Below are 27,815 nucleotides of genomic sequence, written 5' to 3' on the forward strand. Positions count from 1 at the left end.
GTAAACAACAAATGTAACATATTTGTTTACTACAATGTCGGTGCTGGCTGTAGAAGTTGAAAAAACATTGTTTTACTTCGAAATATACTAATTTTATAAGAAAATTCGACGTAAATAGGAGGCAGTAGAGCTCCGATAAGCCAGCGCTAACTCTTCAATATGAAGAATGTTGCTGCTCTCTGATTGGCCAAACGAAGCACAGTAGTGGCCTCTATCGGCACGCAGGTGAACCAACAATTTTCTTCCTAAGTGGACGTTATTGAATTGCACCTAATCCTCTTCTTAGGGCACACTTAGGAACCTTCGTAGCAAACCCACTTACGAAGAAATACACAGAGCTTCCTGAATCTAGGTCCTGGTTTGCTGCCACCTCTCCTAGCGCTGTGACTTCTCCCTGTTCTATTGTAAAGACCTCCTGGAACCTTTTGTTGAGTTCTTCACACACCTCTTTGTCATTCTCTGTGCACCTATCCTCGCCCACGCTAAGTTTCATCACCTGTTCCTTCACTGTTGTCTTCTTCCTGATGTGACTGTGTAGTAGCTTTGGTTCGGTCTTGGCTTTATTAGCTATATCATTTTCATACCTTTTCTCAGCTGCTCTTCTCACACTGACATACTCGTTCTTGGTTCTATGGTATCTCTCTCTACTTTCTGGTGTTCTGTTATTACGGAAGTTCCTCCATGTCCTTTTGTTCAGCTCCTTTGCTTTCATACATTCCCTATTAAACCACGGATTCTTCCTTTGCTTCTCTGTTTTTTCCTGTCGGGCTGGACAAACCTGCTTACAGCCTCCTGACATTTTTGGGTGACATAGTTCATCATGTTTTGTACGGACTTGGTTCCGAGTTCTGTGTCCCAATGTATATCCCATAGGAATTTATTCATCTCCTCATAGTTTCCCTTTCGGTACGCCAGCTCTTTGTTTCCCAGTTCTTTTTTGGGGGTGATAATTCCTAGCTCAACCAGGTACTCAAAGCTCAATACACTATGATCACTCATTCCCAAGGGGGCTTCCAACTTAACTTCCCTTATATCCGACTCATTTAGGGTAAATATTAGATCAAGCATGGGAAGCAAGCATCAAGAAGGATGATGGGAAGGATTGAGAGAGGGAAGATAGAGATAGAGTGAGAGAGAGGGAGGAGGGGAGACAGGGTATTTGAGTGTGAAATGAGGGCATGGGGTAGGGGGGGGGGACGAAGAGGTAAAAAAAGTTGAGCCAGAGCTCAACCCCCGCAAGAACAAATAGGTGAGTACACACACACACACACACACACACGCACACACACATACACACACACACACACTGTTGAAGTTCAACCCGAGTAATTGCAAAGTAATGAAACTAGGCAGTGGAAACAGGAGGCCAAGCACAGGATTCAGAATAGGAGATGAAGTACTTAATGAAACAGACAGAGAGAAAGATCTAGGAGTTGATATCACACCAAACCTGTCTCCTGAAGCCCACGTAAAAAGAAATAACGTCTGCGGCATATGCGAGGCTGGCTAACATCAGAACAGCGTTCAGGAACCTGTGTAAGGAATCATTCAGAATCTTGTACACCACATATGTAATACCAATCCTGGAGTATGCGGCCCCAGCATGGAGCCCGTACCTTGTCAAGCACAAGACGAAGCTGGAAAAAGTCCAAAGGTATGCCACTAGACTAGTCCCAGAACTAAGAGGCATGTGTTACGAGGAAAGGCTGGGGGAAATGCACCTTACGACACTGAAAGACAGAAGAGTAAGGGGAGACATGATCACAACCTACAAAATCCTCAGGGGAATCGATCGGGTAAACAAGGATAAACTATTCAACACTGGCGGGACGCGAACAAGGTGATTTAGGTAGAAACTGAGTACCCACATGAGCCACAGGGACGTTAGAAGGAACTTTTTCAGTGTCAGAGTAGTTAACGGATGGAATGCTTTAGGCAGTGATGTGGTGGAGGCTGACTCAATACACAGTTTTAAATGTAGATATGATAGAGCCCAGTAGGCTCAGGAACCTGTACACCAGTTGATTGACAGTTGAGAGGCGGGACCAAAGAGCCAAAGCTCAACCCCCGCAAGCACAAATAGGTGAGTACACACACACACACACACACGCTTACACACACACATGTGTGCACACAGACATGCACGTACACACACACAGTCTGTGTGTGTGTGTACGAGATGTTGCCCCCCCCCCCAACTTTTTAAGACATAGTTGGAACAGGGACAAACATTGCAGCGAGGACTTCCAGGGAATAGGGAAAAGTCAATGTGACCAAATGAAGGAAGTGTTTGCCCAGGTTTTGGAGGATATCAGAAGGGAGATGCAGGAAATGAATAATACAATAAGCAACCTACAAAGTGAGCTGACAGCAGCAAAAGAGGAGAATAAAACCCTTAAAGAGGACAATACTGAGACAGAGGCTCAGATAATCATTCAAAGAGAAGATGAAAATGGTACATTAGAAGGGACTGCCATCGTACAAGCAACATTCTCAGAAATGCTAAAAAAGAACAAGGAAGTAATGTTCACAATGAGGGAAGTAGCCATGAAAGCAGCCACCTCACAGGAAGCAGCAAAGGTCACTAGGCAACTGCTGGAAAGAAAAAAATCAGTGGTAACTGTGGGTATTAAAGAGCAGTAAGGCTCCAATCAGACAGAAAGGAATGATAAGGACGGAGCAGCAGCGAATGAAATACTAAGGAGGCTTGAGATGAAAGGGACTGAAGATAGAATTTAGAAGGTTTTCAGGATGGGCTGGTACAACAAGGCCAGAGACCGTGTGTTAAAGAGAGTGTTTGCAAACGAGGCCACAAAGGATAAAATTCTAACAAGGAAGAGCCGCCTGCAATATGTGGGAGAATTCAAAAAAAGTATTTCTCCAGAGGGACATGACAAGGAAAGAGAGAGCCATGGCTACTGAAGCAAGGAAGAAGCGCAGGGCAAGAGGAGAAAACCAGGAGAACACAGCTCCCAACGCAACATTCCCAGGGGTGAGGGGGTAACCCCCACAACCAGCAACCCAGTAACACCAGAGGGGAGGGCAACTCCACCACCCTCCTCTGCATAGAAACCTCCCCCTACCCCGAACCCTCCCTGCCCCTACTCAAATGTTCAGCTAACTCTCCCTCCCCCCTCAACCCACTCCAACTCTGTTACCCCTTCCCTACTCCCACCATATCCCCCTTCCCCCCTTTCCCCTACTGTCCTCCCTCCCCCCTTCATCCCATACCCTCCCTGTCACCCCTTCACTTGACCCCCCTCACTCCAGAATCCTCTGAGACCCCTTTACCCACCCTACAAATCCTCATGCCCATGGAACAGCTTCCCCTATCAGCCAAACGCTCACCAAGAAGGGAACATGAGAAGGGACATAAGAAAGTGACTCTCAAGGCAATGTACACTAACATAGATGGGATTACAAATAAAACAAATAAACTTGGAGAATGGGTATTTGAAGAAAACCCAGACATAATAGCACTCACAGAAACAAAGCTAACGAAAACCATAACAAATGCAGTGTTTCCACAGGACTACTGTGTTGTGAGGAAAGAGAGAGAAGGAAGAGGAGGTGGTGGTGTAGCTCTGTTGGTAAGAAAAGGCTGGGATTTTGAGGAGATGGTTATTCAGGGCTGTGAAGGTTTCAGTGACTACATAACAGGTACAATGGCAACTGGAGGACAAAAAATTATAGACGCAGTCATATATAACCCGCCACCAAATGACAGAAGACCCAGACAGGAATATGATAGAAACAACATGGCCACCATTAACTTAATAGAGAGAACAGCGCCTCTCGCTAGTAGGAATGGATATGGACTACTAATCATGGGGACTTCAACCATGGGAAGATAGATTGGGAGAACAGAGACCCGTATGGATGACCAGATACATGGAGAGCTAAGCTGCTGGACGCAGCAACAAGAAACTTTCTAAGCCAACACATCAAGGGACCGACAAGAATGAGAGGGGAGGATGAACCAGCTATGCTTGATCTGATATTTACCCTCAATGAGTGGGATATAAGGGAAGTTAAGATGGAAGCCCCCTTGGGAACGAGTGATCACAGTGTATTGATCTTTGACTACTTGGTAGAGCTAGGACTTATCTCCCCCAAAAAAGAACTAGAAAACAAAAGGCTGGCATACCGAGAGGGGAATTATGAGGGGATGAGAAGTTTCCTAAAGGATATACCATGGGACACAGACCTCAGAGCTAAGTTTGTACAAGACATGATGGACTATGTCACCCAAAAGTGTCAGGAGGCAGTAAACAGGTTTATACCCGGCTCAAAGTGAAAAATCCGAGAAGCAAAAGAAGAATCCATGGTTTAACAGGGCATGTATGGAAGCAAAGGAACTGAACAAAAGGGCGTGGAGGAACTTCGAAAATAACAACACCAGAAAGCAGAGAGAGATACCAGAGAACCAGGAATGAGTATGTTAGTGTGAGAAGGGAAGCAGAGAAAAATTATGAAAATGATATAAATGATCCAAAGCTACTCCACAGCCACATCAGGAGGAAAACAAACAGGTCTTCACAATAGAACATGGTTAGGTCACTGTACTAGGAGAGGGGGCAGTAAACCAGGCGGCCTTAGAATGGTTCCAATTTTCGAGAGATGAGGTCAAGAGACACCTGTTGGATCTGGATGTGAGAAAGGCTGTTGGTCCAGACGGTATCTCACCATAGGTATTGAAAGAGTGTGCAGAGGCACTCTGTTTGCCACTCTCCATAGTGTATAGTAGGTCACTATGTTACCAGAAATTTGGAAGGCCGCTAATGTGGTCCCAATATACAAAAAGGGTGACAGACAAGAGGCACTGAACTATAGGCCAGTGTCCTTAACTTGTATACCATGCAAAGTGATGGAGAAGATCATGAGAAAAAATCTAGTAACACATCTGGAGAGAAGAGACTTCGTGACAAATCATCAACATGGTTTTCAGTGAGGGTAAATCTTGCCATTCAGGCTTAATAGAATTCTTCAATCAAGTGACAAAGATTAAGCAAGAAAGAGAACGCTGGGTGGAGGGCATTTTTTTTGGACTGTAGGAAAGCCTTTGACACAGTCTCCCATAAGAGGCTGGTACATAAGCCGGAGAGACAGGCAGGAGTAACTGGTAAAGTGCTACAGTGGATAAGAGAACACCTAATAAATAGGAAGCAAAGAGTCACAGTGAGGGGTGAGACCTCAGATTGGCGTGAAGTCACCAGTGGAGTCCGGCAGGGTTCTGTACTCGGTCCTATCCTGTTTCTGATATACGTAAACGTTCTCCCGGAGGGTATAGACTCATTCCTCTCAATGTTTACTGACGATGCCAAAATTATGAGAAGGATTAAGACAGAGGAGGACTAATTGAGGCTTCATGAAGACCTAGACAAACTAAAGAATGGTCGAACAAATGGTTGTTAGAGTTTAACCCAAGCAAATGTAATGTAATGAAGATAGGTGTAGGGACCAGAAGGCCAGTTACAAGGAATCATTTGGGAGATGAAATTCATCAAGAGTCAGAGAGAGAGAAAGATAGATCTGGGGGGGGGGGGTCATATCACGCCAGACCTGTCCCCTGAAGCCCATATCATAAGGATAACATCAGCAGCCTATAACAGGTTGGCAAACATAAGAACGGCATTTAGACACTTGTCCAAGGAATCATTCAGAACTTTCTATACCACCTATGTCAGACCAATCGTGGAGTATGCAGCCCCAGCATGGAGTCCATATCTAGTCAAGCATAACATTAAACTGAAAAAAGTTCAAAGATTTGCCACTAGACTAGTACCCGGGCTGAGAGGTATAAGCTATGAGGAGAGACTACGGGAATTAAACTCATGTTGCTAGAAGACAGAAGAGTTAGGAGGGATATGATCACCACGTACAAGATTCTCAGAGGAATTGACAGGATAGATAAAGACAGAGCTATTTGACACAAGGGGCACACGCATTAGGGGACACAGGTGGAAATTGAGTGCCCAAATAAGTGACAGAAATATTAGAAAGAATTTTTTTTAGTGTCAGTGGCTGACAAATGGAATGCATTAGGTAGTGATGTGGTGGAGGCTGACTCCATACACAGTTTAAAGTGACATGATAGAGTCCAATAGGCTCAGGAACCTGTACACCTGTTGATTGACGGTTGAGAGGCGGGACCAAAGAGCCAGGGCTCAACCCCCACAAGCACAAGTAGGTAAGTACACACACACACACACACACACACACACACACACACACACACACATCTCGAGGTCGATGGGAGGTGGACTCGTCGTGCCGCGCTCGTCAATAAGGCTTCATATTTCGGGACATCAGAGGGATACGAGGGAAATTCAGTGTTCAGTGATAATGCAAAGTGCAACACACCAATTAGAAACTAACAAATTTATGGATTGTGTCCGATAGTGCAATTAGACAAGATCAGCGGTACGACATCAGTGCCTGGACAAGCACGTGGGCCACTGATGGTCAGAGTGTACACAACTAGATGTGATAGTGAAGATCATAACAAATAGTGAATAGGATAATGAAGAAGGGATTCTAAACGTGTAGCATTAGAACTATATCGGTGCTAAGGGGAACAAGAAGCAGATTACTGGTGATATATAGCGTCAAGTTGGAGGGACCTACGTCTGGCAGCGGCGTGGATGGAGACTAGCAGGCCTACGAGGAGTAAACAAGACTGTCAACAGTGTTTTTAACACCTGTTTGTGCTGTGGGATGTTTTAAATTGGCGGTAAGGTAAGGCCTCTCAAAAAGTCAGTCAAACGGTGTACAGTGTTATTGCATTTTAATAGTTAGTCTGGGATATAAGTTAACAAACGGAAACGAACCTCAAGGGAAACATTCGGCTCATGTGGGAACTAGTTTGTGGCACCCAAGTGTGAAAAAAACACTACGCCCTGCACCAAGGCAACTCCCTCCCCCCTACTATCACCCTCCCACCATAGCACCAACAGTAAACACAGAGCTTCCAAACCATTGGGCCCAAACCCTCCAATAACCCTCCCACTCTAATCCGCCCCATCCCCTCCCTCTTTCCCCCCACCTCCCATACACACAAAGACACATACCTACCTACCTACCTCCCTCCCTCCCTCCCTCCCTCTCCCTCCCTCCCTCCCTCTCCCTCCCTCCCTCCCTCCCTCCCTCCCTCCCTCCCTCCCTCCCTCCCTCTCCCTCCCTCCCTCCCTCTCCCTCCCTCTCTCTATCTCTCCCTCTCTCCCTCCCTCTCTCTCTCTCTCTCTCTCTCTCTCCCTCTCTCCCTCTCTCCCTCTCTCCCTCTCTCCCTCTCTCTCTCTCTCTCTCTCTCTCTCTCTCTCTCTCTCTCTCTCTCTCTCTCTCTCTCTCTCTCTCTCTCTCTCTCTCTCTCTCTCTCTCTCTCTCTCTCTCTCTCTCTCTCTCTCTCTCTCCCTCCCTCCCTCCCTCTCTCCCTCTCTCCCTCCCTCCCTCTCTCCCTCTCTCCCTCTCTCTCTCTCTCTCTCTCTCTCTCTCGCCATATTTTCGGTATAAAAAGTTTGAATATGAAACTGCAAATAGGTGCAGAGAGCCAGAATTCGACTCAAAAATGACGCTCAGGAGTTAAATTTCCGACATTTTTAGATATTTGGAAAACTGTACAGGGGTTTGGGCAAAATATGACACATCACTGTTTTCAGGAATTGGCATATTTTCGGTAAAAAAAATTGGTAATTTGTAACTGAAAATAATTGCAGAGAGCCAGAATTCGGCTCAAAAATGTAGCTTAGGAGTTAAATTTCCAACATTTCAGATATTTTGAAAACAGCAGGGGGAGGGGGGCAAAATATGACCCTTATTCCTTTTCAGTAATTGGCATATTTTTGGTAAAAAAATAATAATTTGAAACTGCAAATAGGAACAGAGATCCAGAATTCGACTCAAAAATGACGCTCTGGAGTCATATATCCGACATTTTAGATATTTTGAAAACTGCAGGGGGGTTTGGGAGAAATATGACCCATCGCCGTTTTCAGTAATTGGCATATTTTTGGTATAAAAAGTCGGAATTTGAAACTGCAAATAGGTGCAGAGAGCCAGAATTCGGCGCGAAAATGACGCTCTGGAGTCAAATTTCCTACATTTAAAAAATTTTGAAAACTGCAGGAGGATTTGGAAAAAAATATGACCCATCGCCGTTTTCAGTAATTGGCATTAATGACGCTCAGGAGTCAAATTACCGAAATATTAGATATTTTGAAAACTGCAGTTGGGTTTGGGCAAAATATGACCCATCGATGTTTTCCGAAACAGGCTTTTTCGGCTTAAAAATGACTCTCAGTAGTCAAATTTCAGATATTTTGAAAACTGCAAGGGGGTTTGGGCAAAATATGTTCCATCGCCGTTTAGAGTAATTGGCATATTTTATGTATAAAAAATAATAATTTGAAACTGCAAATAGGTTCAGAGAGCCAGCATTCGGCTCACAAATGACGCTCAGGAGTCAAATATCCGACATTTCAGATATTTTAAAAATTGCAGTGGGGGTTTGGACAAAACATGACCCATCACGGATTAAGTAATTGGCATATTTTCGGTATAAAATGTCTTAATTTGAAACTGCAAATAGGTGCAGAGAGCCAGAATTCGGCTCAAAAACGACGCTCAGGAGTCAAATTACGGACATTTTAGATATTTTGAAAACTTCAGGGGGGGTTTGAGCAAAATATGACCCATCTTCCGAAATATGACCCATTTGGCATATTTTCGGTAAAAAAAGTCTTAATTTGAAACTGCAAATAGGTGCAGAGATCCAGAATTCCGCTCAAAAATGACACTCAAGAGTCAAATTTCAACATTTTAGATATTTTGAAACTGCAGTGGGGTTTGGACAAAATATGACCCTTAGCCGTTTTCAGTAATTGGTATATTTTCGGAATAAAAGGTAATAATTTGAAACTACAAATAGGTGCAGAGATCCAGAATTCGGCTCTAAAATGACGGTCAGGAGTCAAATTTCGACATTTTAGAAATTTTGAAAAGTACCTTACCTTGAGGTTACCTTGAGGTGCTTCCGGGGCTTAGTGTCCCCGCGGCCCGGTCGTCGACCAGGCCTCCTGGATGCTGGACTGATCAACCAGGCTGTTAGGCGGCTGCTCGCAGCCTGACTTATGAGTCACAGCCTGGTCACTACGGGGGGATTTGGGCAAAATATAACCCATTGCCGATTCAGTAATTGGCATATTTTAGGTATAAAAAGTCATTATTCAAAACTGCAAATAAGTGCAGAGAGCCAGAATTCGACTAAAAAAACGCACTCAGGAGAAAAATTTCCAATATCAGATATTTTGAAAAATAGCACAAGGGTTTGGGCAAAATATGACCAATCGCCATTTTCAGTAAATGGCATATTTTCGGCATAAAAGGTAGGAATTTTAAATTGCAAATAGGTGCAAAGAGCCAGAATTCGACTCAAAAATGACATTCAGGAGTCAAATTTCAGACATTTCAGATAATTTGAAAACTGCAAAGGGGTTTGGGCAAAATATGACCTATCGCTGTTTTCTGTAATTGGAATATTTTCGGTATAAAAAGTACTAATTTGAAACGGCAAATAGGTGCAGAGATCCTGAATTCTGCTCAAAAATGACGCCCAGGAGTCAAATATCCGACATTTCAGATATTTTAAACACTGCAGAGGGGTTTGGACAAAATAAGACCCATCGCCGTTTTCAGTAACTGGCATATTTTTGTTATAAATATTTGTAATTTGAAATTGCAAATAGGTGCAGAGATCCTGAATTCAGCTAAAAAATGACGCTCAGGAGTCAAATTTCCGAGTTTTTAGATATTTTGAAAACTGCAAGGGGGTTAGGGTAAAATATGACCCATCGCCGATTCAGTAATTGGCATATTTTCGGTATAAAAAGTCATAATATGAAACTGCAAATAGGTGCGGAGAGCCAGAATTCGGCTCAATAATGACGCTCAGGAGTCAAATTTCCGAGTTTTAAGATATTTTGAAAACTGCAAGAGAGGTTAGGGTAAAATATGACCCATCGCTGATTCAGTAATTGGCATATTTTCGGTATAGAAAGTCATAATATGAAACTGCAAATAGGTGCAGAGAGCCAGAATTCGGATAAAAAATGACGCTCATGAGTTAAATTTCCGACATTTTAGATAATTTGAAAACTGCAGTGAGGTTTGGGCAAAGTATGATCCATCGTCGTTTTCAGTAATTGGCATATTTTCGGTAAAAAAAAAGTCTTAATTTGAAACTGCAAATAGGTGCAGAGATCCAGAATTTCGCTCAAAAATGACGCTCAAGAGTCAAATTTCGACATTATAGATATTTTGAAAACTGCAGTTGGTGTGGGATATTTGGGCTTGACTCAATTTATTTAATTATTAAATTAATGAAATCAATTACGAAGGACCACCCGCTTTTAAGAAAAGAGGGAAACTAATAAAAAATGATCATAAGAAACACAAGGAAGAACCAGTGTCTATGGATAAATATTAGAAAGCATAATCACTTAAATAATTAATGGGCTGTTGGTTAATTAACTTAAGTCAGAGCCTCAAACACCTACATTGGGGGGGTATTGCTAGAACTTCATATACGTCCAGGAACTAGTGTGGTTCGTACACCAGTTCATTGTTTGATGAATAATATTGTGACCAAAATATTAAAGAATCAATAGGAGATTACCACCAAAAATTAAAGAGATTATTAGCATTAGAAAGTAATCATCTAAATAAACACATATTATCTCCAGTGTACATGAAGAGTATTCAATTAGATAGAATCATGAACAAATAGCAAAAATTGGAGTAATTAAATGTGTACAAAAAGTCTTAGCTTAAAGACGATTTCTATGACATCATTCAAGCCTCGTCCTCGTGATCTCAGGAATTCCTCGTAGAAGCCCTTAGAGGTGAATAACATGAATGTAGGTAACAGCTCGTTGACTCCTCACATACGAGCTGTAATTTAAGGGATATTACGTAGCATTGAACTAGGCTACTTAAATCTCAATATTCATGAAATATAAAATAAAAATTAGTGCGGTACTAACGTTGGATTTTTTGTAGTCGTTCGATATATTACGACAGGCTGCCCACGACATATACGATGTCTAATGATGCATCAAAAAAGAACTATATACTTATCGAAAGGTGCAAATTATGCTGAAGCCTGCCAGTATCGCGTCTCAGGCTCAAACTTCCACAATGTCGTACACATGGTTGATAGCTTGGCTTGAATATCGACGCGTTATTAGTTGACCGAGCACTGCAGATCACGTAGAACAATAATAATTCATTCTGGGTTGAGTATCAGTGTAATTCTTGCTGATAATCTCAACGTCACGTGTCTCAGACTCTGACGCCACGACCTTTGTTGCTCAATTCTGCAACACGAGTACACCACACACACACACAATGGCGTCTCCTTTCCCTCTTCAACCCGCGTCCCGCATTCACCACAGAAATTATTTATCACGAATAATATTATTTCGCGCGATTGTGGCTGAAAGACTTTAATAAAGACTGGGTTGTAATTTTAGGGATTTAAATATTATTACTTTCTCGTCTTATGGTGGTAAACAAGAAATGGAGAAGATTTTAGTTTTCTCCATGAAATTCACGCGTGACGGAAAATTTCTTACTTGATAACAATTGTAGCTAAAACTCTCGATTTAGAATTATCTGGGAGTTATGTTATCCATAAATAATTATCACACGGAATACTGATGATTTTAGAGAATCACATTTAATTCTCTAACACACTGGCTATAAATGTGTTTAACTAGATATAATCTGACGCAATACTGGTGCTTGGTTTCGTAAGAATTCCAGTATCCATATGCAGATATAATAGTTAGTTTATGTGAACATTACTGTTAGTAAGTTTTAGTAACTACTGAAATTAGTATATTTTAATACTGATTTATTATAATACAATAGTATTGTATTAGTGTTGGAAATTTCCAACATAACTCCGGGGGGAGATTTCTCGGGTCGCAGTGCAATGTTGAGTACTGACATACCTATCCCGAAGTTAGTATTAATGTTAATATGTTAGTATGTTAGTACACACACATAACGGATGTCCCGTAATTGTCAAGGACATGCCAGAAACTTAAGTCTTGCAAAGAAGTTCATGTTGAATGGAACATGTTATTGGAAATCATCTAAAGTTAATGACTAATAAAGCCTACAATGAACTCTGGGACTGGTGTCGCTATGACATGTAATGTTTTTGTTACTAAGTCTTAAAGTTTTGTAAACTCTCAGATACTCTAGACGAAATAATGTTATTATTAATAGCCTATACAACAAATTAAGATTTAAATCATACAATTTAAAGTAACTGAGAATCCACTGTGATGAGAACGTTCTGGGTCATTGTGACTTGTAACGATTTGTTACTTGACATCACAACACAGTATCATCATGATTACTTAAATTGGATGGGAAATTATTTGCTCTTGGTCGAAGCTATAATAGGCTTGTAGTTTCCGTTTGCATTGTTGAGCAGCAGCTCTAGTAGGGCGGTTGCTCGGTGGATCAGAGTTGTTGTCCTAGGAAACTGTTGGTGAAGCTGGTTCTGGTAACCACTCTCGTTCTGCTAATTCGAGAGGTACCAACTTCTCTAAGGTTTTTAGGGTAGTGTTGAATCGGCATAAAACCTTGACTACTCTCAGGATGCCTTGGTGATCTGGGTGGATAGCAACAATTTTGCCTATGGGCCACTCGGACCTTGGTCCATCACTGTCAACCAATACTAGGTCTCCTGGTTTAAGTTGTACTTTATTATAGGGACTCGAAGCTCCGTAGTGGTACTCTCGTAGAGCTGTGAGGTACTCTCGAGTCCACACCTCATTCCACCTTTCAATTACTCTTGAAAGATGTTGGTAACTTTCTACTAAGTCACTCCTGGTTACATGTGAAGGGTCGACGGGGTCCTCTTCTGCCAAAGGTATTAGAGGGCTCAGCAGGCCTCCATGTATTAAGTGTGAGGGACTCAGAGGTTCTCTCTGTGAGAAATGATCTGATAGGTATGTTAATGGGCGATTGTTGACTCGCTCCTCGATTTCCACGACAAGTGTTTTTAGTTCGGAGTAACTATTTTTCTGTCGATGCAAGGTCTTCCTAAAACACTTCTTGACAGTTCCTATCATACGTTCGTAGAACCCACCTTGCCAGGGGGCTCTGGGAGCTATAAATTTCCAGTGGCATTGTCGTCTCTGTAGGACTGACTGCACTTCTGGATGATTCCATACCTCTCGCAGACAGGCTTCTCCTGCTACAAAATTTGAACCATTGTCTGATATCATTAGTTTGGGACAGGATCTGCGAGCTGCAAATCTACGAAAAGCTTGGATGAAGGCTTCAGCACTCATGTCCGAAGTTACTTCTAGATGTACGCCTCGCGTGGTAGCACACGTGAAGAGGCAAATATAAGCTTTCACTGGTATCTTATCTGGATTGCCAGTGAGAAGTATGGCTCCTGTGTAATCGACACCAGTGGTCTCAAAGGGACGAAGATGAACTACTCTTTCTTCAGGGAGTGGTGGAGGTCCTGGGTAAGGACACACTCGAGCATCGTATCTTTTGCAGATCACACAGAATTTAATAATTGATTTGACTGTTTGACGACCTTGAGGAAGCCAATATTTTTGTCTAAGGTCGGTGAGAGTGTCTAACACTCCACCATGCAAAGTACCATATTGATGGTGATGTAAAACTAGAAGTTTGGTAATGATGTTGTGACGTGGTAGAAGGATTGGATTCTATGTATCCAGATCAATTTTGGCATGAAGTAAACGTCCTCCACACCTTAATATATTATGAGTGTTGGCATCAGGAGGGCCTCGTAGCCTGGTGGATAGCGCGCAGGACTCGTAATTCCGTGGCACGGGTTCGATTCCCGCACGAGGCAGAAACAAATGGGCAAAGTTTCTTTCACCCTGAATGCCCCTGTTACGTAGCAGTAAATAGGTACCTGGGAGCTAGTCAGCTGTCACGGGCTGCTTCCTGGGTGGAAAGGCCTGGTCGAGGACCGGGCCGCGGGGACACTAAAAGCCCCGAAATCATCTCAAGATAACCTCAAGATCATACCAGATACCTAGAGACTTGGTTAATTTATCTGGAAGATTTTCATATTCACTTCCATATGTCTCTTGCTGGGCACGTTTGATCCAGTAGAGGATAGGATTGGGAAACTTATGTCTGATTCCTATCTTAGCAAGAAAGTCAAACACATGTGCTGTCACTCTTAATAACTTACTCAAGTTAGAATAATTGTGAGGATTAATAACTAAGATTCGATGAGGTTCTGGTTCTTTCATGGGAGTAGTGATATTGGTCACTATGACTTGTGGCTTTTGTTTGGGCCACTGACCACTAATAAGCCATGAAGGTCCATTAAGCCACATCGAAGACTTGATAAGTTGTTTTAGTGTCAATCCTCGAGATAAGTAATCTGCAGGATTGTCCTTAGTGGGAACATGTCTGAATTTATATCCAGCAGATAATTCATAAATTTCCCTAACACGATTACTAACGTAGGGAGTTTTATTGTTGTTGTTTCTTACCCATTGTAAGACTGCCTCATTGTCTGACCACACGACAATCTCACCAAAGTGGATATTATTGAGTGTCTTGGTCAGGCAATGAGCCAATCTTACTCCCACCAGCAATGCAGTTAACTCCATTTGAGGTAAAGATCTCTTCTTAATGGGAGCAACTCTTGCTTTAGATGTGAACAAAATTGATTCTGCACTATTGACTAAGTAGGATACAGCGCCATACGCTTTACCAGAGGCATCGCAAAAAACGTGCAAATTTGTGGGCAAGTTTTGTCCTGAAGCATTACGAGGAAATTTCAAAACACTTAGCTGATTGAAATCTGTTGTGAGTATCTGCCATTTAGCTTGCAACTCAATTGGCAACGTATCATCCCATCCCATATGTTTCTGCCAGCATTCCTGCATTAGGAGTTTGCCCCTTATTAATATAGGACTAAGTAAGCCTAAAGGGTCAAATGGTTGACTGACATACGAGAGTAATTTTCTCATGGTAAGGGATGAATTATCGGTTTGTACTGACTTGACATTCATCTCGTCAGTACTTGTGTTCCATTCCACACCCAGAACTTTTAATTGATTAGGCACCTGATAACCCGGAAACTCTTTCTCGATTATCTGGTTTAATGATTTATTATTTGAGGTCCATGATTGTAGTGGCATATTGGCTCCTAACAACTCACGGTTAGCTTCATGGTAGATTTCTACCAAATTGGATTGATCATTTGTAGTTCCCTGGAAATTATCGACATACAAGTTGTCACTGATTTCTGCCTTATAAGGGCTATTTGACTTCCTCAAATGTGTATCTAATGTTGCTTGAAGTAGAAACGGGGAGGAAGTCGCTCCGAATAGCACTGAGGCAAAACGATAAGTTATGATATCACTGTTAGGATCCAGTGGGTCCTTAATCCAGAGAAACTTGGTGTAATTACGATCCTCCTCTTGTAAACCTACTCTAAGGAAAGCTTTACTGATATCAGCAGTATAAGCAAAAATACCAGTACGGAATCGTAATAACACATCATGTAGCCTTTGTGTTAGGCTAGGTCCCGTTTGGTGACATTCATTCAAAGACACACTGTTTGGCTTCACTTTAGCACTACAGTTGAAGACAATACGTATTGGTGTCGTCAATGAATCTTTCACCACAGCGTGATGAGGTAAATAGTGACCTGTTTTTCGGTCATCATTATCAACAACTTCGATAAATTTACTGTTGAGTTGTTGTTGGATTAGTTGATGATACATGTTCAGTTTGTCTGGCTGCTTCTTCAGTCGTGTTAATTGAGACTGTAATTGTGAGGCTGCCATGAAATAATTAACTGGAAGTTGTGGATGATTCAACTTCCATGGTAGTCTCACCCAGTATTGTTTATCTTTATAGACAACTGTATCCAGATATTGCTGGTAATTCCACATATCATCAGGGCTTGGTTGTTCAGGGATAATACCTAAAGTGTCTAAATCCCACAGACGATGTACAGGTGGATCAGACTCAATATCTTCAGATATTTCTCTGAAATGTAGGGGTGACTGTTCCAAGCCTAGTCACGCCACTATTGTATTGTTAGATTGTTGGTTGGTTGACGCTGGATTTTGTTGGAAAAGCACCGGTCCAGTAAGCAATTTGCCTCCAGCAGATGACAACAAATTCATTCCGTGTTATCTGGTGCATCCCGTTATAAATTTATAATAATGGTCAGCGCCTATAAGTATTCCAACATCAGTGAGGCAGTCAGAATTTATTTTGTAGTCTGCTAGCCTCATGCGGTTTCGTTTAAGATATTTCGCAGTGCGAGCTAATCCTGTGACCTGCAGGTCTGTAGGAAGTTTGTCTACTACTACCGCTTGTATTGGACTAGTGGAAGATCCAGGTCTCACTAATACCTTAACTACTTGGTATTCACGAGGTCCACTATTAGTCAAGAAACCAGAAATATTCAATCTCACACTTTTGGCAGGTTTTAATTTTAACTGCTCGACTAATTGTTGTGTAATGAAGGTTTTCTGTGATCCTTGGTCGAAAAGACCTCTAGTGTTAACTCTGGATTTCCTGTTAATTAATCTAAGTTGAGCTGTAGGCAGAGTGGTATTATTGCCTGACTCAGTAGCAAGTACATTTATTTCTTGATGTACCTTGCAATATTGTACTGTGGTAGAATTCGTGGAATTCTCCCCAGTTGTCATAGATTGGGTATAAGTTTTTCTACACAAGGCATAATGATGTATACCTTTGTTGCATCTACTGCATGAACGTAGTTGCACTACACATTTACTGGGATCATGAGAGCCCATGCACTTAGTGCACCTGTGTATTTCTTGTAACCGTTTAATCCTGGTATTAAAGTTAGGATAAACAGTGCATTGGTAGGTGGCATGTTCTTGACTACAGAACAGACACCTTATCTCTCTGGTTGACTTTGTCCCTTTAGTAGACAAGTCATTGGTTACACCAGAAGGAGATACTGAATAAGTACCTACATTACCACTCCCTTTTCCAGTGGATGGAGCAGTCCTAGGTTTAAATTTATTAGACTTATTTAGAGTCGTTTTGGGTTTGACTGAAGTGTCAATATGAGCTGAGTTACGATGGGAGTTAGTAGAGAAGTTTGAAACACTTTTCCCATCTTGGTTGGCTCTTTGTCTTTCGACTAAGGTATGTAGACCTTCTGTAATTTCTTTCAAGATCAGAAAGGTTTTATTGTACATAGTACACAATTTATCTAAGGTTTCTCTTGGCAATTTTCGCCTAACAACTACTTTGGTCATCCATTCAGCTGTCTGAATTTGGACTTTAAGGCTTAAGGCCTTGAGTAAAGATTCTAACTCTAGCCTGAAAGTTTGGAGAGAATCTGTAGAATTATTAGCAGATGGTAAATCTAGTAATTTTGAACTAAGACAGTAATAGTTCTCTCCTTGTTATCGTAGTTGGTTTTGAGCAATTGAACAGCTAGGGTGTAACCATCACTGGTCAGTGTTATATTAGAGATTACTTTCAAGGCTTCATTTCGTAACAAGCCTTGTAAATAAGTGAATTTGGTTGTTTGAGGATGTTGACTTTAGAGTCTACTGCATCCACGAATTTACTTCAGAAATCATCCCAACTTTCATTCTCGTTACCAGAGAATGTGGGTATGTTGATTTGAGGTAATTTGACATCAGGATCTGTATGTGCAGTAGAAGGTATTGTTAATTTGTTTTTAGCAATTTGCTTTTTAAAGGGTTGAAGCTTAACCTGTATATCATCTTCATACTCGGCTAAGTCATTTACAATATCCTCAAGTTCACTATTACCTATAGAAGTTGAGTGAAGTTCTGTCAAATACAGATTCATATGTTGCTTAATATGGGCGAATTTGCTTTCAGCAACTTGAAGTAAATCTTCTAATTCAAAGTAGTCAACAGGTGACTGTTGTGACAGATTTTGACATTTAGTAATCTGTCGGGTCAAATGACCTTTCAGACCGATAAGGGTCCTTTTCATTTTCTCAGCCGTTTCCATTATGGTGGGTAAAGGCTGGTTTGACAGTAAATAGTTGTTACTGAGATAACTGGGATGTTGACTCATTCAATGGAGTTCAATATCAATATTAATAGCCTAATATATTTGAATAGACAGCAGCACTCAAAATGTATACACACAAAATAATGAGTACAAGAAGAAATAATATGGATATACTCTAATCAGAGTTATCTCAAGGTTTAATCCCACCCTTGATAGGGTCAGCACAAATGAATAATATATGTACTACTAACTAGCTCAAGCCTAGTCGTGAGAATTTCTACCTAAGAAACTACAAATTTATTTAGTCTGTGTTTGTGCCAAATTCAGCACAATCACAGCCTAAATTCCTACCTAATAAAGGTTGGCAAAGATTATTGTGGTGCAGTAATGTGAATATATAGTTGTGCTGTATTTTTGTTTTTTTTGGATTATATAGTTTATAGAAATGTGCCACTTGCACACACAAGTGAAAACAATTATGTACAGTTAATTTTGGCTTGCTAGCCACAGCCGTTTGTGATAATTGATTGTGTTGATCAATTTGTCAACTACATGTGACCTAGACTCACCTGACAGGTGTACACCATCTCTTGCCAGGTTTTGCCTGTATGGTCTGGCTGTAAATTGGATATAAGTGGCATCCAATCCTACTCGTTTTTTCAGCCTAAAGTTTATGTATTTGGCAGCTCTCTGGTAATATTCTGGTGTTACTCCCCAACGATTATCATTACTCAGTTGGCGAGGTTCCACTAATGTGAATACTACCGAATTTGCTGATGAGTTTAAATGAAGAAATTATGGTTTTAAGGTGATTAATCACCTCAGCTGGATGACGAGTAGGATGGATGTCATTACCACCTAAATAAATAATAGTTAGATGGTGAGGCCACTCTAACGTAGGTGTTAGTGTGGAATTGTTATTAAAGTTATGAGCTGTTGCTCCTGGTGACCTAAAGATTCTTACTTCAGTATGAGGTATAGGTCTAAGTGTTGTGGGTAATTGACTGTGTCCCACGAGTGCTACCTTATACATGAGGTATAAGTAGCAATGAATTGGTGTGAATTAGGCTAACCTCTGTGTTACTCTGTCAGTAGACACGGTTAATTAATGGGGTTAGTCTAGACTACTTCACACGATGATTAGTTATTACTAATTAGTATGTATTTATTTATATTTATGTTTATCCGGTTCGATAAGGACCATAATGTGGGATATCTGGGCTTGACTGAATTTATTTAATTATTAAATTAATGAAATCAATTACGAAGGACCACCCACTTTTAAGAAAAGAGGGAAACTAATAAAAAGTGATCATTAGAAACACAAGGAAGAACCAGTGTCTATGGATAAATATTAGAAAGCATAATCACTTAAATAATTAATGGGCTGTATGGTTAATTAACTAAAGTCAGAGCCTCAAACACCTACATTGGGGGGGTATTGCTAGAACTACATATACGTCTAGGAACTAGTGTGGTTCGTACACCAGTTCATTGTTTGATGAATAATATTGTGACCAAAATATTAAAGAATCAATAGGAGATTACCACCAGAAATTAAAGAGATTATTAGCATTAGAAAGTAATCATCTAAATAAACACATATTATCTCCAGTGTACATGACGAGTATTCAATTAGATAAAATCATGAACAAATAGCAAAAATTGGAGTAATTAAATGTGTACAAAAAGTCTTAGCTTTAAGACGATTTCTATGACATCATTCACGCCTCGTCCTCGTGATCTCAGGATCTCCACGTAGAAGCCCTTAGAGGTGAATAACACGAATGTAGGTAACAGCTCGTTGACTCCTCACATACGAGCTGTAATTTAAGGGATATTACGTAGCATTGAACTAGGCTACTTAAATCTCAATATTCATGAAATATAAAATAAAAATTAGTGCGGTACTAACGTTGGATTTTTTGTAGTCGTTCGATATAACGACAGGCTGCCCACGACATATACGATCTCTAATGATGCATCAAAAAAGAACTATATACTTATCGAAAGGTGCAAATTATGCTGAAGCCTGCCGGTATCGCGTCTCAGGCTCAAACTACCACAATGTCGTACACATGGTTGATAGCATGGCTTGAATATCGACGCATTATTAGTTGACCGAGCACTGCAGATCACGTTGAACAATAATAATTCATTCTGGGTTAAGTATCAGTGTAATTCTTGCTGATAATCTCAACGTCACGTGTCTCAGACTCTGACGCCACGACCTTTGTTGCTCAATTCCGCAACACGAGTACACCACACACACACACACAATGGCGTCTCCTTTCCCTCTTCAACCCGCGTCCCGCATTCACCACAGAAATTATTTATCACGAATAATATTATTTCGCGCGATTGTGGCTGAAAGACTTTAATAAAGACTGGGTTGTCATTCTAGGGATTTAAATATTATTACTTTCTCGTCTTATGGTGGTAAACAAGAAATGGAGAAGATTTTAGTTTTCTCCATGGCATTCACGTGTGACGGTAAATTTCTTACTTGATAACAATTGTAGCTAAAACTCTCGATTTAGAATTATCTGGGAGTTATGTTATCCATAAATAATGATCACACGGAATACTGATGATTTTAGAGAATCACATTCAATTCTCTAACACACTGGCTATAAATGTGTTTAACTAGATTTAATCTGACGCAATACTGGTGCTTGGTTTCGTAAGAATTCCAGTATCCATATGCATATATAATAGTTAGTTTATGTGAACATTACTGATAGTAAGTTTTAGTAACTGCTGAAAATAGTATATTTTAATACTGATTTATTATAATACAATAGTATTGTATCAGTGTTGGAAATTTCCTACAGTTTGGTTTGGACAAAATATGACCCTTAGCCGTTTTCAGTAATTGGCATATTTTCGGAATAAAAGGTAAGAATTTGAAACTACAAATAGATACAGAGATCCAGAATTCGGCTCTAAAATGACGGCCAGGAGTCACATTTCGACATTTTAGATATTTTGAAAACTACCTTACCTTGAGGTTACCTTGAGGAGCTTCCGGGGCTTAGTGTCCTCGCGGCCCGGTCGTCGACCAGGCCCCCCTGGATGCTGGACTGATCAACCAGGCTGTTAGACGCGGCTGCTCGCAGCCTGACGTATGAGTCACAGCCTGGTCACTACGGGGGGGGGGGGGTTTGGGCAAAATATAACCCATTGCCGATTCAGTAATTGGCATATTTTAGGTATAAAAAGTCATAATTCAAAACTGCAAATAAGTGCAGAGAGCCAGAATTCGACTAAAAAAACGCACTCAGGAGTAAAATTTCCGATATCAGATATTTTGAAAACTGCACAAGGGTTTGGGCAAAATATGACCAATCGCCATTTTCAGTAATTGGCATATTTTCGGTATAAAAGGTAGGAATTTTAAATTGCAAATAGGTGCAAAGAGCCAGAATTCGACTCAAAAATGACATTCAGGAGTCAAATTTCAGACATTTCAGATATTTTGAACACTGCAGAGGGGTTTGGACAAAATAAGACCCATCGCCGTTTTCAGTAACTGGCATATTTTTGTTATAAAAATTTGTAATTTGAAACTGCAAATAGGTGCACAGATCCTGAATTCAGCTAAAAAATGACGCTCAGGTGTCAAATATCCGAGTTTTTAGATATTTTGAAAACTGCAAGGGGGTTAGGGTAAAATATGACCCATCGCCGATTCAGTAATTGGCATATTTTCTGTATAAAAAGTCATAATATGAAACTGCAAATAGGTTCAGAGAGCCATAATTCGGCTCAATAATGACGCTCATGAGTTCAATTTCCAACATTTTAGATATTTTGAAAACTGCAGGGGGGTTTGGGCAAAATAAGACAAATCGCAGTTTACAGTAATTGGCATATTTTCGGAACAAAAATTCGGAATTTGACACTGCAAATAGTTGCAAAGAGCTAGAATTCGGCTCAAAAATAACGCTCAGGAGTGAAATTTCCGACATTTCAGATATTTTTAGAACTGCACAGGGGTTTGGTCAAAATATGACCCATCGCCGTTTTAAGTAATTGGCATATGTTCGGTATAAAAAGTCATAATATTTAACTGCAAATAGGTGCAGAGAGCCAGAATTCGGATACAAAAATGACGCTCATGAGTTAAATTTCCGACATTTTAGATATTTTGAAAATTGCAAGTGGGTTTGGGCAAAATTTAACCCATCGCCGATTCAGTAATTGGTATATTTAAGGCATAAAAATTCATAATTCGAAACTTAAATAAAATAAGTGCAGAGATCCAGAATTCGGCTCAAAAATGACGCCGAGGAGTCAAATTTCCAACATTTCAGATATTTTAAAAACTAAAAGGGGAGGGGGGGGCTAAATATGACCCTTCGCCGTTTTCAGTAATTGGAATGTTTTCGGTATAAAAAGTCGTAATTTGAAACTGCAAATAGGTGCAGAGATCCAGAATTCGGCTAAAAAAAGACGCTCAGGAGTCATATTACCGACGTTTTAGAAATTTTGAAAACTGCAGTGGTGTTTGGGCAAAATATGACCCATAGCACTTTTCCGTGATTAGCATATTTTCGGTATCAAAAGTCGTAATTTGAAACTGCAAATACTCAGAGAGCCAGAATTCGGTTAAAAAATGACGCCCAGTAGTCAAATTTCCGACATTTTAGATAATTTGAAAATTGCAGGGAGGTTTGGGCAAATATGGTCCAACGTCGTTTTCAGTAATTGGCATATTTTCGGTATAAAAAATCGTAATTTGGAACAGCAAATAGGTTCAGAGAGCCAGAATTCGGCTCAAAAATGACGCTCAGGAGTTAAATTTCCGACATTTTTTGATATTTTGAAAACTGCAAGGGGGTTTGGGCAAATATGATCCATCGCCGTTTTCAGTAATTGGCATATTTTTGGTATAAAAATTCGTAATTTGAAACTGCAAATAGATGCAGAGAGCCAGAATTCGGCTAAAAAATGACGCCCATGAGTTAAATTTCCGACATTTTAGATAATTTGAAAACTGCAGGAGGTTTGCGCAAAATATGATCCATCGTCGTTTTCAGTAATAGGCTTATTTTCAGTATAAAAAGTCGGAATTTGAAACTGCAAATATAGTTGCAGAGAGCCAGAATTCGGCTCAAAAACAACGCTCAGGAGTCATATTACCGACATTTTATATATTTTTGAAAACTGCAGTGGGGTTTGGGAAAAATATGACTCTTCGCTGTTTTCAGTAATTGGCATATTTTCGGTTTAAAAGGTAGGAATTTCAAACTGCAAATAGGTGCAAAGAGCCAGAATTCAGCTTAAAATTGACGCTCAGGAGTCAAATATCCGACATTTCAGATATTTTAAAAACTGCAGAGGGGTTGTGGCAATAAATGACCCTTCGCCGTTTTCAGTAATTGGCATATTTTCGGTATAAAAAATCGTAATTTGAAATTGTAAATAGGTGCAGACAGCCAGAATTCGGCTCAAAAATGACGCTCAGGAGTCAAATTACCGACATTTTAGATATTTTGAAAACTTCAGGGGGGGATTGGGCAAAATATGACCCATCTTCCATTTCAGTAATTGGCATATTTTCGGTAAAAAAAAGTCCTAATTTGAAACTGCAAATAGGTGCAGAGATCCAGAATTCCGCTCAAGAGTCAAATTTCGACATTTTAGATATTTTGAAAACTGCAGTGGGGTTTGGGCAAAATATGACCCTTAGCCGTTTTCAGTAATTGGCATAGTTTCGGAATAAAAGGTAAGAAATTGAAACTACAAATAGGTGCAGAGATCCAGAATTCGGCTCTAAAATGACGGTCTGGAGTCAAATTTCGACATTTTAGATATTTGGAAACTACCTTACCTTCAGGTTACCTTGAGGTGCTTCCGGGGCTTAGTGTCCCCACGGCCCGGTCGTCGACGTGGCCTCCTGGTTGCTGGACTGATCAACCAGGCTGTTAGACGCGGCTGCTCGCAGCCTGACGTATGAGTCACAGCCTGGTCACTACGGGGGGATTTGGGCAAAATATAACCCATTCCCGATTCAGTAATAAGCATATTTTAGGTATAAAAAGTCATAATTCAAAATGGCAAATAAGTGCAGAGAGCCAGAATTCGACTAAAAAAAGACACTCAGGAGTAAAATTTCCGATATTTCAGATATTTTGACAACTGCACAAGGGTTTGGGCAAAATATGACCAATCGCCATTTTCAGTAATTGGCATATTTTCGGTAAAAAAGGTAGGAATTTTAAATTGCAAATAGGTGCAAAGACCCAGAATTCGGCTCAAAAATGACATTCAGGAGTCAAATTTCAGACATTTCAGATATTTTGAAAACTGCAAAGGGGTTTGGGCAAAATGTGACCTATCGCTGTTTTCCGTAATTGGCATATTTTCGGTATAAAAAGTACTAATTTGAATCGGCAAAATAGGTGCAGAGAGCCAGAATTCGGCTCAAAAATGACGCCCAGGAGTCAAATATCCGACATTCAGATATTTTGAACACTGCAGAGGGGTTTGGGCAAAATAATACCCATCGCCGTTTTAAGTAATTGGCTTATTTTTGTTATAAAAATTCGTAATTTGAGACTGCAAATAGGTGCAGAGATCCTGAATTCAGCTAAAAAATGACGCCCAGGAGTCAAATTACCGACATTTTAGATATTTTGAAAACTTCAGGGGGGTTAGGGTAAAATATGACCCATCGCCGATTCAGTAATTGGCATATTTTCGGTATAAAAAGTCATAATATGAAACTGCAAATAGGTGCAAAGAGCCAGAATTCGGATAAAAAATGACGCTCATGAGTTAAATTTCCAACATTTTAGATAATTTGAAAACTGAAGTGAGGTTTGGGCAAAATGTGACCCATCGCCGTTTTCAGTAATTGGCATATTTTCTGTATAAAAAGTTTTAATTTGAAACTGCAAATGATTGCAGAGATCCTGAATTCGGTTGTGTTGTTGTGTTGTTGTTGGCTGTGGTTTTGGGTTAAGGTGTTGTGGTGTGGTTGTATAGTGTGGGTGTAAAGTGTGGTTGTGGGGTTTGGATGTGGGGTGTGATTGTAGGGTGTGGTTGTCGGGTGTGATTGTGGGGTGTGGTTGTGGAGTGTGGTTTTGTGATAAGGTTGTGGGGTGTGATTGTAGGGTGTGGGTGTGGAGTGTAGTTGTGGGGTTTGGTTGTGGGGTGTGGTTGTGTGGTGTGGTTGTGGGGTGTGGTTTTGGGATGTGGTTGTAGGGTGTTTTGGTGGGGTGTGGTTGTGGGGTGTTGTTGTAGGGTGTTTTGGTGGGGTGTGGTTGTGGGGTGTTGTAGTGTGTGGTTGTGGTGTGTGTGGTTATCGGGTGTGGTTGTGGGGTGTTGTTGTACTGTGTGGTTATTGGGTGTGGTTGTGTGGTGTGGTTGTTGGGAGTAGTTGTGAGATGTGGTTGTGGGGTGTGGGTGTGGGGTGTGGTTGTGGGGTATCGGTGTGGAGTGTTGTTGTTTGAGTGTGGTTGTGGGTTAAGGTGTTGTGGTGTGGTTGTATAGTGTGGTTTTGGGGTGTGGTTGTGGGGTGTGGTTGTGGAGTGTGGTTGTAGGGTGTGTTTGTGGGGGTGTGGTTGTGTGGGTGTGGTTGTGGGGTGTGGTTGTTGAATATTGTTGTAGGGTCTAGTTGTGGGGTGTGGTTTTGGGTTGTGGTTGTGGAGTGTTGTTGTTGGTGGGTGTGGTTGTGGGTTGTGGTTGTTGGGTGTGGTTGTGGGGTGTGGTTGTATTGTGTGGTTGAATAGTGTAGTGGAATAATGTGATTGTGGGGTGTGGTTGAGGTGTTTGGTTGTACTGTATGGTTGTGTGATGTGTTTGTGGGGTGTGGTGTTAGGGTGTGGTGTTGGGGTGTGGTTGTGGGGTTTGGTTGTAGGATGTTGTTGTGGGGTGTGGATGGGTGTGGTTGTAGGGTGTGGTTGTCGAGTGTGGTTGTGGGGTGTGGTTGTGGAGTGTGATTTTGTGATGAGGTTGTGGAGTGTGATTTTGTGATGAGGTTGTGGGGTGTAGTTGTGGGGTTTGGTTGTGGGGTGTGGTTGTGTGGTGTGGTTGTGGGGTGTGGTTTTGGGATGAGGTTGTAGGGTGTGGTGGTTGTGGTGGTATGGATGTAGGGTGTGGTTTTGGGGTGTTGTAGTGTGTGGTTGTGGTGTGTGGTTATGGGGTGTGGTTGTACTGTGTGGTTATTGGGTGTGGTTGTGTGGTGTGATTGTTGGGAGTAGTTGCGAGATGTGGTTGTGGGGTGTGGGTGTGGTTGTGGGGTATGGTTGTGGAGTGTTGTTCTTTGAGTGTGGTTGTGGGTTAAGGTGTTGTGGTGTGGTTGTATAGTGTGGTTTTGGGGTGTGGTTGTGGGGTGTGGTTGTAGGGTGAGGTTGTGGGGTGTGGTTGTGGTGTGTGATTGTGGGGTGTAGTTGTGGGGTGAGATTGTGGGTCGTGGTTGTGGTGTGAGGTTGTAGGGTGTGGTTGTAGGGTGTGGCTGTATAGTATGATTGTGGGGTGTGGTTGTAATGTGTGGTTGTGAGGTGTGGTTGTTAGGTGTGGTTGTGGGTTGAGGTTGTGGGGTGTGGTTGTGGGGTGTTGTTGTAATGTGTGGTTGTGGGGTGTGGTTGTAGGGTGTGTTTGTGGGGTGTGGTTGTGTGGGTGTGGTTGTGGAGTGTTGTAGGTTTTGGTAGTAGGGTGTGGTTGTGAGGTGTAGTTGTGGGGTGTGGTTGTGGGGTGCGGTTGTGGGGTGTGGTTGTGGAGTGTTGTAGGTTTTGGTAGTGGGGTGTGGTTGTGAGGTGTGGTTGTGGGGGTGTAGATATATAGTGTAATTGTGGGGTGTGGTTGTGGTGTGTAGTTGTAGGGTCTGGTTGTGGAGTGTGGTTGTGTAGTGTTTTTTGGGGTGTGGTTGTGGGTGTTGTTGTGGGGTGTGGTTGTAGGGTATGGTTGTGGAGTTTGGTTGTGGGGTGAGGTTGTATAGTGTTATTGTGGAGTGTGGTAGAGAGGTGTGGTTGTAAGGTGTAGTTGTGGTTGTGGGGTGTGGTTGTGGGGTGTAGTTGTTTGGTTTGGTTGTGGGGTGTGGTTGTGGGGTGTTGTAGTGTGTGGTGGTGGTGTGTGATTGTGGGGTGTGGTTTTGGGTTGTGGAAGTGGGGGGTGGTTGTGGTGTGGTTGTATTGTTTGGTTGTGGGGTGTGGTTGTGGGGTGTGGTTGTGGGGTGTTGTTGTGGGGTGTGGTTGTGGGGTGAGGTTTTGGGGTGTGTTTGTGGGGTGTGGTTGTAAGGTGTGGTCGTTTGGTGTGGATGTCGGGTGATGTTGTGGGGTGAGTTTGTGAGGTGTGGTTGTAGGGTAAGGTTGTGAAGTGTTGTTCTAGGGTTTGATTGTGGGGTGTGGTTGTGGGGTGTGGTTGTTTGGTGTGGTTGTGGGGTGTGTGGTTGTGGGGTGTGGTTGGGGAGTGTTGTTATAGAGTTTGGGTGTGGGGTGTGGTTGTGGGGTGTTGTTGTAGAGTGTAGTTGTGGGGTGTGCTTGTAGGGTGTGGTTGTGGGGTGTGGTCGTGGGGTGTGGTTGTGGGGTATTGTTGTAGGGTGTAGTTGTGGGGTGTGCTTGTAAGGTGTGGTTGTGGGGTGTGGTTGTGGGGTGTGGTTGTGGGGTGTGGTTGTGGGGTGTGGTTGTGGGGTGTGGTTGTGGGGTGTGGTTGTGGGGTATTGTAATGTGTGGTTGTGGGGTGTGGTTGTGGGGTGTGGTTGTGGGGTGTGGTTGTAGGGTGTGGTTGTGGGGTGTGGTTGTGGGGTGTGT

Source organism: Procambarus clarkii, chromosome 50 (assembly GCF_040958095.1).
Source record: "Procambarus clarkii isolate CNS0578487 chromosome 50, FALCON_Pclarkii_2.0, whole genome shotgun sequence".
NCBI lineage: Eukaryota > Metazoa > Arthropoda > Malacostraca > Decapoda > Cambaridae > Procambarus > Procambarus clarkii.